Genomic DNA, 12283 nt, shown 5'->3' with positions numbered 1-12283 from the left:
TGATATGAGTCATCTGAGGAGCTTCCAGGAAAGAAAAATAATACAGAAATCACTGTGCCCTATAAGAGCAACTATTTGCCTGGCACCATGGTAGGTCAATGACCAATGACACTGATGCAATTGGGTATAGATCATAACAAACAGAGGGTGTAATGGACTTCTCACCACACATTTTCCTTATCCTTTCCTCCTCTATTCCCTAAGTACAAATTTGAAAGGAGTAAGTGGTCTTAATTCCTACAGGCATTTGTGATCCCGCAATATCCACAGGGCTATGTACTTGCATGTGGGTTGGCGTGTGGGTGGGCATTTCCACCCCCATTTTACAGAGGAGACCTGGGTTCACAGAGGACCATTCCCTGTTTTATCCTCATTCATTCAGATTTAACAGAGAAAGTAGGTCCAGGACACACTGGAGCAAAACATCACACTGCCTGGTGGCAGAAGGATCCCATATCTCTCTCCCTTTCCAGTCAGCAGTCACCTTGTTCCAGAGCAGAATGAGGCAACTTGGTCTGGGGTCCCTTTCTCTCCCAACAACCCAGGTGTTTCAGCCCCAAGAGCAGGTCACCCACACCCTCCCTGAGTTGAAACACCTCATCAAATCACCTAGATCTTCTTAAAATATCCTCCAGGTCACCATGACCAACACAATGACATCAGGTCTGTGGTAACCATCATGAGCAATTTTCTTCACACTGGAAATGCTTACACAAAATTCTCTCCCCTTACTCTAATTTTAAAAAATGCCTTCCTTATGCAGGCCACCATCTAAGATGAGTGCCAAGAACTAGTCTTCTACACTAGCAGTGACCAAATTCTGGTCCAGTTGTGGAAACAAAGCATATATCTCTTAACACAAATTTGTTTGCTTTAAAAATGACCCTAGGGAAGTGTTATCAGTATAGAGAGACACTGGAATTTATCTTAGAACTCTTGGATATGACCTAACCATCTGAGATCAAACATAAAAGTTTCACACACTACGCTACATACTTCCCCATCCTTGGCAGAAAACTAAGAGACTGCTTCTTATACCTTGACTAAATGACCAAGGAAAGTCTTTTCTTTTTATTTTAAAAAATTATTTAAGGAATCTCAGAATTATTTCAAAAAAGTAGAACTGGAATATCATTTAGTAAGCAGAAACTTATGCATGTTTTCAAATCATATATTGGATTATCCTGGGGAATGATTACCTTTATTCCTGATACATTCTTCTATGTAGAAGGGATCCACAACAAAACACATCTAGTCTCTTCACACCCATTCCTTCTCCATAATGAAAATCACTCATCTAATAAGTGAGTTGGGAAGACAAAACAGGAATTGCACTGTTTAGGCCTTCTCCCTTTTAAATTGTTGGTCGTAATCTTGCCTTATCCAGCATATGTTCTGGTCTGCTCTCAGGGACGTTTTTACAATAGGTCTACAGCTTGCCTCCTATGATATTGTCTCCCTAAATTTTCTGTGGTCTTGATCCCAAAATACTGAGTCTTTAATAGCCTCCCCAAATACACCCTGTTCTTAGTTTGGGTTTTAAACTAAGTAAGGATTATGAGAAAATTATATTGAAAACAATATATTGACTTTCTTACATATGAAAAATTCCATTAATTAAATAGAAATATATGAGAATGCTCACAACAAAAACAGATAAGAATAATATACATATGAGAATATGACAGAATACCTGACTAGTGTGCTTCATATCAAGAAAACCATAGCACTGAATAAACCCATTCACCCACCTGTGTTGCGACCACATAGCCACAAAGACCTGAAAGTGAAATGTGTATATACCTGTTATTTCCAGAAGGAGTCCTGTCTACATGTACTCAAGGAAAGTGCCTTCTTGTCCTCAGTAGCAGGACAAAGTGTTTCAGGACACATTCTTTGAGGAATTCTTCTTGATGTGAAAAAAAAAATGCCTCTCATTCTTATTGTACACGCATCATACAAATTTCAAAGAATATGGCTTTTTGTGTGGTTTATAGAGCCACTTCATGCAGCACTATCTTATTCCCTTAACAAGCACAATTATACTTGAAGTATATCATCTTATAAAAGGGGATTGAAATTACAAATTCTAAGAGTAGAGTGAAAACCTTAAAAAAATTCCCATGGAAATTCCTTCAAAAAAAAAAAACTGATGAAATGTTTCAAAATGAAAACTCACACATAAGATCTCAGGTAAACTACAGATGAAGTTATAACAAATCCCCCTCCTTCACTTTTCAAGAATAAGAGAATCCCCTTTTCATTCAATGGTAACAGACTACAAGAGGTAAAGTTCACAAAGTCACATATTTTGGGTTTATATTTCTGCTTAACAAACAATGCAAAACAATAAATATTGATTATCTCACAGGAATTTGTGTTGACTTGATCCAGCTGGGCCTTTTCTGATCCACGTTGTGGCTGTTATATGGTGGTATATTCATCTGGAGGCTCCAAACATCTGGAACATCAAGAGAACTCCCTCAATATATGACAGTTGGTACTGGAATCTCCTGAGAACAGGTATGACAACTGATTAAAGCACCTTGACTCTCCTTCAAAAGTCCCATATATATATAGGGCCATCAGATTACATATAACCCAGCTAATTTTATAAACCAAATAACAGCCTATAATTTTTATTCACATGCAGTATCATTCTGTTTATCTGAAATTCAAATTTAGCAGGATGTCCTATATATATTCTTATTAAATATGACAATTTTGGGGGAAGGCTCACTGAATCTCTAGCTTAATGAGCAGCTGAGAAAACTCTTCCAATGAGTAAGTTCTGGGAATAAAATGATCACACCTACAGTAAAGAAAAAATCTGATAATGTCTAGTGCTAGTAACATGAGGGGGAAATAGACACAGGCATACAGTTTTGGTTCCAAATGGTGTTATCCATTTTCTGAAGTCCATGTTATTATGCATTAATAAATTGAATGATCTTGAAACTGAAGCTCTGTTTCCACCAAAATGGAAGATTAAATGGCAGTTTTAGAAAAGGATTTCAAGGTGATTCAGACCTGAAATATAATTAAAGAGCTGACTGGACAGGTCAGGAGCCACATGAATTTTCTAAGAAAAAATAGCCAAATTTATGAAGCAGATTGTTTAGAGTGTCTATCTCCAGATTCATTGTGTTAGTACCTGTAATTATCTCATAATATTACTTTGGATGAGGTATCACTGTCCTCTCTTCATGGATGAGTGTGACTATGAAGCATTTGCTTATAACCACAGAGTCAGATGGCTAAGAGGTTATTCACCAATACCACTGCCAGAGTCAGGGAGAGAACCTGCCTCCTCAGCACCTTGAGTTGCTGGTGGTCAATCTTTAGCAAATATGCCAGGACACATTGTGCCATTATGGTTAATGTATTTTTCCTGTGTTCATCCTGCAGCAGGGAGCTCAGTTTCGTGCCCCTTTTCCTTTTCTCAGAAGAGGTTCATGGCAGGTCTGGAAGCAGAAGCTGTCTAAAGTCAGTGATTATTTTATCTTTCATGAAAACAGAATTCATGGAAGGATGGAACTGCTTGTACCTCACAGGAAGGTGAGGACCTCTGAAGAAAGAGAAAGATAGGAAAAGAAATTTCTCTAAGACAGGGAGCATGGGCAAGGTATAACATTCTTTCCAAGTTTAGAGGCCTGAACACTACCCCATATCTATACTTGAGTTAGCTCTGTAGATGTCCCATTAAGACTGGGTCTCCCCTCATGACAGATACATTTAGTTTGGACCTGGAGATCCATGAAGGAGGAAGGAAGTTTCAGATTTCCCCTAATCACAATACATCTTGCATTCTCAGCAGATGTGGCATCTTGAAGAAGAGTCTCAAAACAGGTACTTTGGGGCAAAATTGTCATTCATATTTAAATGGTTTGGGAACCTCCAAAGGACTATAGAATATATGCAGATGTAGACAACTTCTATAATATTAAAATGTTCACTTTCAACTGTTAAGTGGGGATTAGTAGAAAAAATAGTCTAAAAAAGTCCTTGGGGGAAAGGTAATAATGAAATAAGCTTTCGCTAAAACTATCCACAGCCACCTCTCTTGCTTACTCAGCAACTTCTTTTGTTGGTAGTGGTAATAAGAGTGGTGATGTTGATTATAATAAAATGATAGAAATTAAATTCTGCCTCTTGGGGTTGAGGCTTTGATATGGGTTTATGTGTATTGAATTGGCTTATTTTAAGGCAGTACAGAGAAAATAATCAGGAAAGCAGGCATTTCCTATGGAGACAACTGAAAATTATTGTTTTGTTCTCCAGCATGTGGTCTGTATGACCAAGGAAATTGCACTGTAAAGCAGGAAGCATAAGGAGAATAAAAAATAAATTTTCAATTTATACACTGAAATGAAGTGGATGGTGCCTATATGCCAACAATATGTTGGAGTGTTGACCTTATATTTTCTTCTAGCACTTCCAGTGTTTCTGGTCTAATTCCTATGTCTTTAGACCACTTTAAATTGACTTTTAGGAAGAATGAGAGATAGGGATCTAGTTTCATTCTTCTATATATGGCTACAAAGTTTCCCCAGCACAATTAGTTTAAAATGCTATTCTTTCTCCAACATATCTTTTTGACAACTTTGTTAAGAATCAGATGACTTTATGTGTATTTTTCTCTGTCTTTTCTATTATATTCCATCAGAATTCATTTCTGTTTTTATACTAATACCACACCATTTTTGTTAGTATAGCGCTATAGTGCAATTTGAATCAGTTACTGTGATGCCACCCACATCACTTGTATTTCTCAGTATCATTTGAACTATTTTTGGTGTTTCATTATTCCATATGAATTTTAGGTCTGTTTTTGCTCCTCAAACTGAAGAAGTAAAACCGAGAATTGATCAATGGAATTGCCTCAAATTGAAAATCTGCACAGTAAAAAAATAAGAGCATGAAGACAGTACCCACAGAGTGGGAGAAAACACTTGCTGGCTACTCTTTTTACTAGATATTTATATTCATAATACATAAAGAACTAAAAAACAGTCACCCCAAAAAGCAAATAAGCAACCAACAAATGGAGAAATGATCTGAACAGATATTTTTCAAAATAAGAAATAAAAATAGCCACAAATATATGATCAAACATTCAACATTTTTAGCATTCAGGGAAATGCAAATCAAATCTACACTAAGATTTCACCTCACTACACTTTTATTGCAATGATCAAGAATATAAATAACAAGAGTCACTGGCACAGTTGTGGAGAGAAATATGTGGGACAGTAAGTAGTACATGCACTTTGGAAAGCAGCATAGAGATTTCTCAAATGACTAGGAATAGAACCACCCTTTAACCCAGCTCTACCCCTCCTTAGTACTTATCTGAAACACCTAAAATCAATATTCTACAGTGATATATACTTACCAACATGTATATCATTGTCATTTACAATAGCTAAGTAATGGAACCAGCCTAGTTGAACCTCAAGAGCTGAATGGAGAAAGAAATATGGTATATATACACAATGAAATTTTACTCAGAAATAAAAAAAGAGACATTATAAAATCATATCATTTTCTGGTAAATGGATGAAACAAGAGACTATCATGTTAAGTAAAATAAGTCAGGGTCAGAAAGTCAAGGGTCAAATACATTCTTTCCCACTGCAGGAACAATAGAGAAAAAATAAATTTTAACAGGGGAATCTAATGGAAATAGAAGGGAGAAATGTAGATTACAGGAAGTAAATTGAGTAGGAGAAAGGATGCATGGGAAAGGAGAGGAGTTATGGATTTAAATTGAGCAATTTGTGATATGCACTTGTATAAATGTATTACAATGAATTCCACTTATGTGTATAAGTATAACAGAATAACTTAAAACAATAAATAAATAGAAGGAAAACTAGTAAAGTAGAGGCAGGAAAGTGGGACAGGGAGGAGGAGAGAAAAAGCAAAAGTACTGAGGATTGAAATGGAGCAAATTATATTATATGCATTCATGAATATGTCAGTATGAACCCAGGTATGATTTTTGACTACAATGCATGAATAAAACTGTTAGGTTGGATTTTGGGTCACCATGTGATGGATAGCAGAGCAACTGAGTTAAAGGGCAGTGCACCACATGGTGACCGATTGAACCAGCAGGAAAAATCCACTGACCCTTACATCCACTGCTCACTCAGCAGGACCCCTGCCCTTTCCAGCTTATAAAGACCCTGGGCAGCCAGGGCCATGTGCAATTTTCTCTGGCTCCCTACCCTGACCGGTACCCTGGGGAACTGGAAATTTCACCTGAGAGCCAAATTCCAATAAAGTTTGATTTGGCTGCTTTCTGTCCAATTTTATTTGACCACTAGCTATGTCTCTGAGCTTACATTTGATGCCAAAACCCAGGAGGGTTTTCAGATTTTACCACATTGGGTTGAGGTCCACACCCTCCCTCAGAAGAACCAGGAGATTCTGTTCTGTTCTGCACAGCTCTGCTTTGCTCCGCTGCATCCTGTTTCCCTTTATCCAGGATCAAATGGATTAAGTTCCCTGGGGTTTTTCCCATTTGTTTTTCCAATCTTTTCCATCTGATCTGCATGGGGTCTGTCCATTGCAAATGCCAGAGAATCCCCACCTCACCCATTCTGTTTGGTCTCTGGTCACTGGGGAAACATCCTAACCTCCAGTTAGCCTCCCATTTATTCCATTCTGGACACCCAAAAGTCAAAAGACATTTTGGCTTTTGGCCCATCTGCTGTTTTTCTGGTGTACACAAGCTAAAATTTGGACACCTTTTTCAGCTTCTGTACATCTATCTTGGTTAAGTTGGACAGCTAATGGAAAATACCAGTAGCTCCATGGACCCCAAAACTCCTTTGGGCTGTCTCTACCATAATTTCACTAAACTGGGACCCCCAAAGATTTAAGCCATAAGAGGTTAGTTTTTTGTTTTGTTTTGTTTTGTTTTGTTTTTCTGACAGTGTCCTGGCCTCAGTATGTTTTAGATCTCAATATGACCACCAAATGACACTCAAGACCATTCTCAAGTTTTTCATTTTGGAATTTGGTGTTCGCCCCACCCCTTATTTTACCTGTTCCAACACCCATGTTCTCCTCTCTGGGGGTGGTCCCAAACCCCACTTCCTCCATGCTCCTCCAAAATTCCTCCTCCTCTTCCTGTCCTCCTCCTGCACACCTGCCACATCATTCTGCTGATGCAGCTCCTCCTTCTCTTCCTTCTCAGGGCCCTCCCACCTCCCCTCATTTTCCTCCAGAACATTCCTCCACCCACTGTGTTCCATCCTCCCCTGTTAGCTCAAGATCTCCTCAGACCTTCCCACCACCTAACCCAGAACTTTTTTCTCTTCCCGAGGTGGCTGGTGCAGAGAATGTTGTGTGAATCCAAGTTCCATTCTCAATCCAGGATTTTTCCCAGATTGAGAAATATTTAGGGTCTTTGTTGACTCCTCTACTTATATTAAGGAATTTAGATATCTTTCTGAGACTTATACTCTCACTTAGTAGGACTTTCTTCCACTCTCACCCCAGACTAATGACCCTGCATCCAAGAGGCACCACAAGATCTTGCCAACCAAGTGTACCTAACGGACATGACTCTCCCCATAGGTGCAAAAAAAAAAAAGTTTTTAACCAGAACTTCAACAAAGTAATAATTAACGGCCATATCATTTTTCCAGGACTCTTGTATTTTTTCCTAAATTCTATATTTTTGAGCTCATAACATTGATAATTTGATCAGTCCTATTTTTATTAAACTCAAGTTTTTGAGTACAAGACCTTAGTTTTTGTGTTATATGTATATTATGTTGTCTATTTTGTGTCCAAAAATTATATACATAACAAGACTTATCTCACATGTCTCCAGATGGTCAAGTTTCAAAATGTTAATTGATATTAATCATTTGTTTCTAGAACTTGTCTCCAACAGAAAAGAGGCAACAAATACTGTTCAATATACCTATCTGATATCTTGGCTTTTCAGTAAAATAAGGATTTGACATATGTGGGATTACTCTAATGTGTTTCTTGGAAACATCTAATTAATTTACAGGGTGTTACCACTGGCCTCCTTGAGCAACCAACCAGACCTTCCTACAGACTGGTGGCATATCTCGCCAAGCAGCTTGATTCTGCCATTTGTGGGTGGCTACCGTGTCTACAAACAATGAATTCAGCAGTTGAGGTAACTAAGGAATTTCTAAAACTCACCCTACTCCAAACAATAGCTGTGTTTTCTACCCATTGACTACAGGACCTTTTAAGTCATAAATCCCTTCCACTCCCACAGGTGCTGAAGGCCCTATGTTCACCTAATGAAGATCTCTTCAATTACCCACTCCCCTCACCTGACCTAACCATTTTTGTAGATGGCAGCTCTGTTCTGGGTCCTGATGAACACGGTAGAGCTGCTTATGCAGTGGTCACCACTGCCTCAGTTCTGGAAGTCAATTGCCTTCCCGAAGGGATCACTTCCCAAAAGGCTGAACTTTTTGCTCTGATTAGGGCTCTATTCCATCCAAAGGTAAACAAGTTAACATCTACACAGATTCCAAATATGCCTTCTAGATTGCTCACTCACATTCACCTATTTGGAAGGAGCATGGATTTCTCACCACAAAGGGGTCACCTGATAGGAAAGGAAAACAGAGATTCTAGTATGACAATATATTCAGTAAAAGGGAAAAGAAAATGCTTCTGGTTAAGAAAGTCTGTGTGTAAGTAAAGGGCAAATTTCAACAAGTTTGCATGTAAGTAAGTTGGTTTTATGTACATGAGACAATCAGTTAAAGCTATTTAAGGTTTTACTAAGGTCAAATACTAATGTACTGATAAAAATCAAAGTTTATTCTATACGTTAAAATGACAAGGATTCCTTTAAAAACACTAATTTGCTCTTGCCATTTTCTTTGTTAAGTTTTATTCTTTATAAACTTCTTAAAATGACATTAAGAAAGTGTGATGCACAATAGCGAAAAATGGGACAATGGCGACTGATATTGGGGTCTCTGATGACCTCATGGCTGTGGCATGCCAGGTGCCTGGGAGTGTTCCTGTGCAGGGGTACAAGATTCCTAACTGCTGTGGCAGTACCCTCCCTGGGGAGGCTCTATGCAGGAGTTCTATCAGCTCTGACATTGCTCTCAGGCATGCAGCTTTTGGACAGGAAGGAATTCTTTTTCTAGAAAACCAGTGTTTTGATCCCCGGTTGGTCGCAGTCATAGAGCAAGTAGGTGGGCGAGTCAACATACCTACCTTGTGGGGCTCAGCTGTGGGCAGCCAGCCTGCCCAACCACCAGGCCAAAGACAGACGTCATCACTGAGTGACCCCACCTGTCCTCTGCACCAAGAATGCTGCCATCACTATAAGTTCACAGTCCCAGAGGGAGCTGGTGGGTGAGTCAGGTTGCCTACCTTGCGGAGCTGGCCAGTGGGTAGCCAACCTGCCCAACTACCAGATCAAAGACAGATGCCATCACTGAGCAACCTTACCTGACCACCACGCCAAGGTCTGTCGCCATCGCAGAGTAAGTCGTCAGACAAACAAGCCCGACTGCATCATGGAGCTACCCAGAGGCTCCTTTATAGGCTGGTGCAGGCATTTTGAATTATCCCTGAGGCCATGGCCATCATCATTGGAAGGGCAGCTCCCTTCCTGAGACACCTACAGGAGGCTAGAGAAACTTTGACAAGACCCAGGAGTCAAGAAGAGGAGGTATTAAGGGACTCAGAACCAACTCAGAGACACTGGGTGAGTCTCTCCCACTGGTCAGGCTCCCAGAATGGGGCAGTGTTCCCAAAATGCAGGGAACTTCATGGAGCAGAGTGGACCAGTGAGACTTCCCTGCTTGAGTGAAGAACCCAGTCAACTGGGAGCATTGCAGAGGAGGGCCGTACAGCATGAGGTTTCGATGCAGAGTGAGGGTCCGAGGCCCAGGCAGTAGCTTCAGTTGCCAGGGAACGTAGCAGAGGAGGGTCACTCAGAGAGGGACTCCCTCATAGGGCCGGGCTCCCCAGCCCAGGCGGTAGGTCAGAACCCTGGGAACATCACAGAGGAGGGCTTCCCAGTCCAGGTAGTAGTTCTGGAACTAACGAAACTTCTCAGAGGAGAGCTGGACAGCAAAATTTCCCTAATGAGTGAGTATTCCCCACTGGGTGAGACTTTCCCACCAGGGCACTAGAACCAGAGACACAGGTCCAGATCAGACGTGAACCATTCTGCAGTGCAGTCCCTCTTTGACTGACCATCAATCAACAAGTGGAGGTGCCTATGCCCACTGATAGGGAATATACCCCACTTGAAGGCTACTACCCCTAGAAGGCCAGCTTCCTGGTGGAGCAACACATTATCAAGTTCCTCCAAGACGTCAGGCTACTGAAGGCTAAGAGGTGAGTTATTGGGAATCTACAGAGACAACATTAGTCAATAGAGGAAATCTGCAATATATAAGAGTTTCACTACTAGAGGGGTAGATACCTGAACAATATGAGAAACCAAGGGAAGAAAATGTCCCAAACAAACCTAGATGGTATAACAAAAAATCCAATGACAGCATGGCAGAAGAAATGTCAGAAAGGGAGTTCAGAATGTACATAATGAAAATGATCAGGGAAGCAAATGAGGATATGAAAGAGCAAATGCAGGCATTGAAGAATGAGATGAAAGAGCAAATGCAGGCATTGAATGATCACACCAACTGACAGTTAAAAGAGCAAATACAGAAAGCAAAAGATCATTTCAATAAAGAGTTAGAGGTATTGAAAAACAACAAAACAGAAATCCTTGAAATGAAGGAAAAAATAAACCAAATTAAAAACTCCATAGAAAGCATAACCAATAGGATAGAAGACAGAACCTCAGATATCAAAGAAAAAATATTTAATCTTGAAAACAAAGTTGACCAAACAGAGAAGATGGTAAGAAATGATGAACAGAATCTACAAGAACTATGGGATATCATAAAAAGGCCAAATTGAAGAATTATCAGGATTAAGGAAGGCTGAGAGAAACAAACCAAAGGAATGAACAATCTATTCAATGAAATAATATCAGAAAATTTCCCAAACCTGAAGAATGAAATGGATAATGAAGTACAAGAGGCTTATAGGACTCCAAATACACAAAATTACAACAGACCCACACCAAGACACATTATAATGAAAATACCTAACACACAAAATAAAGACAGAGTTTGAAAGGCTGTGAGAGAAAAGAATCAAATTACATTCAGGGGGAAATCAATACAGATATCAACAGATTTTCCAATCCAGACCCTAAAAGCTAAAAGGGCCTGGAACAATATTTTTCAAGCCCTGAAAGAAAACGATGCCAACCAAGAATCTTATACCCAACAATACTTACCTTCAGATTTGACAATGAAATAAAATCCTTCCATGATAAACAAAAACTAAGGAAATTTACAAAAAGAAAGCTGGCATTACAGAACATTCTCAGCAAAATGTTCCATGAGGAAGAGATGAAAAACAATGATGTAAATAAGCAAAGGGAGGAACTACCCTAAAGGAACAGACAAATAAAGGAGAAACCAAATAATGTAAAAAAAAAAATTAGCCAAATGACCAAGAATACAAATCATATCTCAATAATAACCCTGAATGTTAATGACCTGAACTCATCAATCAAAAGACATAGACTGGCAGATTGGATTAAAAAGAAAGATCCAACAGTTTGCTGCCTGCAAGAGACTCATCTCTTAGAAAGAGATATCCACAGACTAAAGGTGAAAGGATGGGGAAAAACATACCATGCACATGGACACATCAGAAAAGCCAGAGTATCCATCCTCATATCAGATAATGTGGACTTCAAACCAAAGTTAGTCAGAAGAGAAAAAGAAGGACATTTCATACTGCTTAAGGAAAGCATAAATCAGCAAGACATAACAATCATAAATATCTATGTCCCAAACACTTGCTCATTCATATACATCAAACATATCCTTCTCAATGCCAGAAATCAAATAGACCACAAAACAAAAATACTAGGTGATTTTAACACAACTCTCTTACCACTGGACAGATCCTCCAAATATTGAACAAAGAAACCATACATATCAAAGACACAATCAATAATTTAGACTTAATGGACATTCATAGAATATACCATCCAACAAAGAGTGAATACACTTCCTTCTCAACAGCACATGAAACCTACTCTAAAATAGACCATATTTTATGCCACAAAGCTAATGTTAGCAAATACAAGAAGATAGAGATACGAACTTATATTCTATCAGTTCATATTCAATTGAAATTAGAAATAAATAAAGTGTAGAAACAG

Source organism: Sciurus vulgaris, assembly GCF_902686455.1.
Source record: "Sciurus vulgaris genome assembly, contig: HiC_scaffold_586_arrow_ctg1, whole genome shotgun sequence".
NCBI classification, from domain to species: domain Eukaryota; kingdom Metazoa; phylum Chordata; class Mammalia; order Rodentia; family Sciuridae; genus Sciurus; species Sciurus vulgaris.
The sequence above is the reverse complement of the archived record's forward strand: the minus strand, read 5'-3'. Positions refer to the sequence as shown.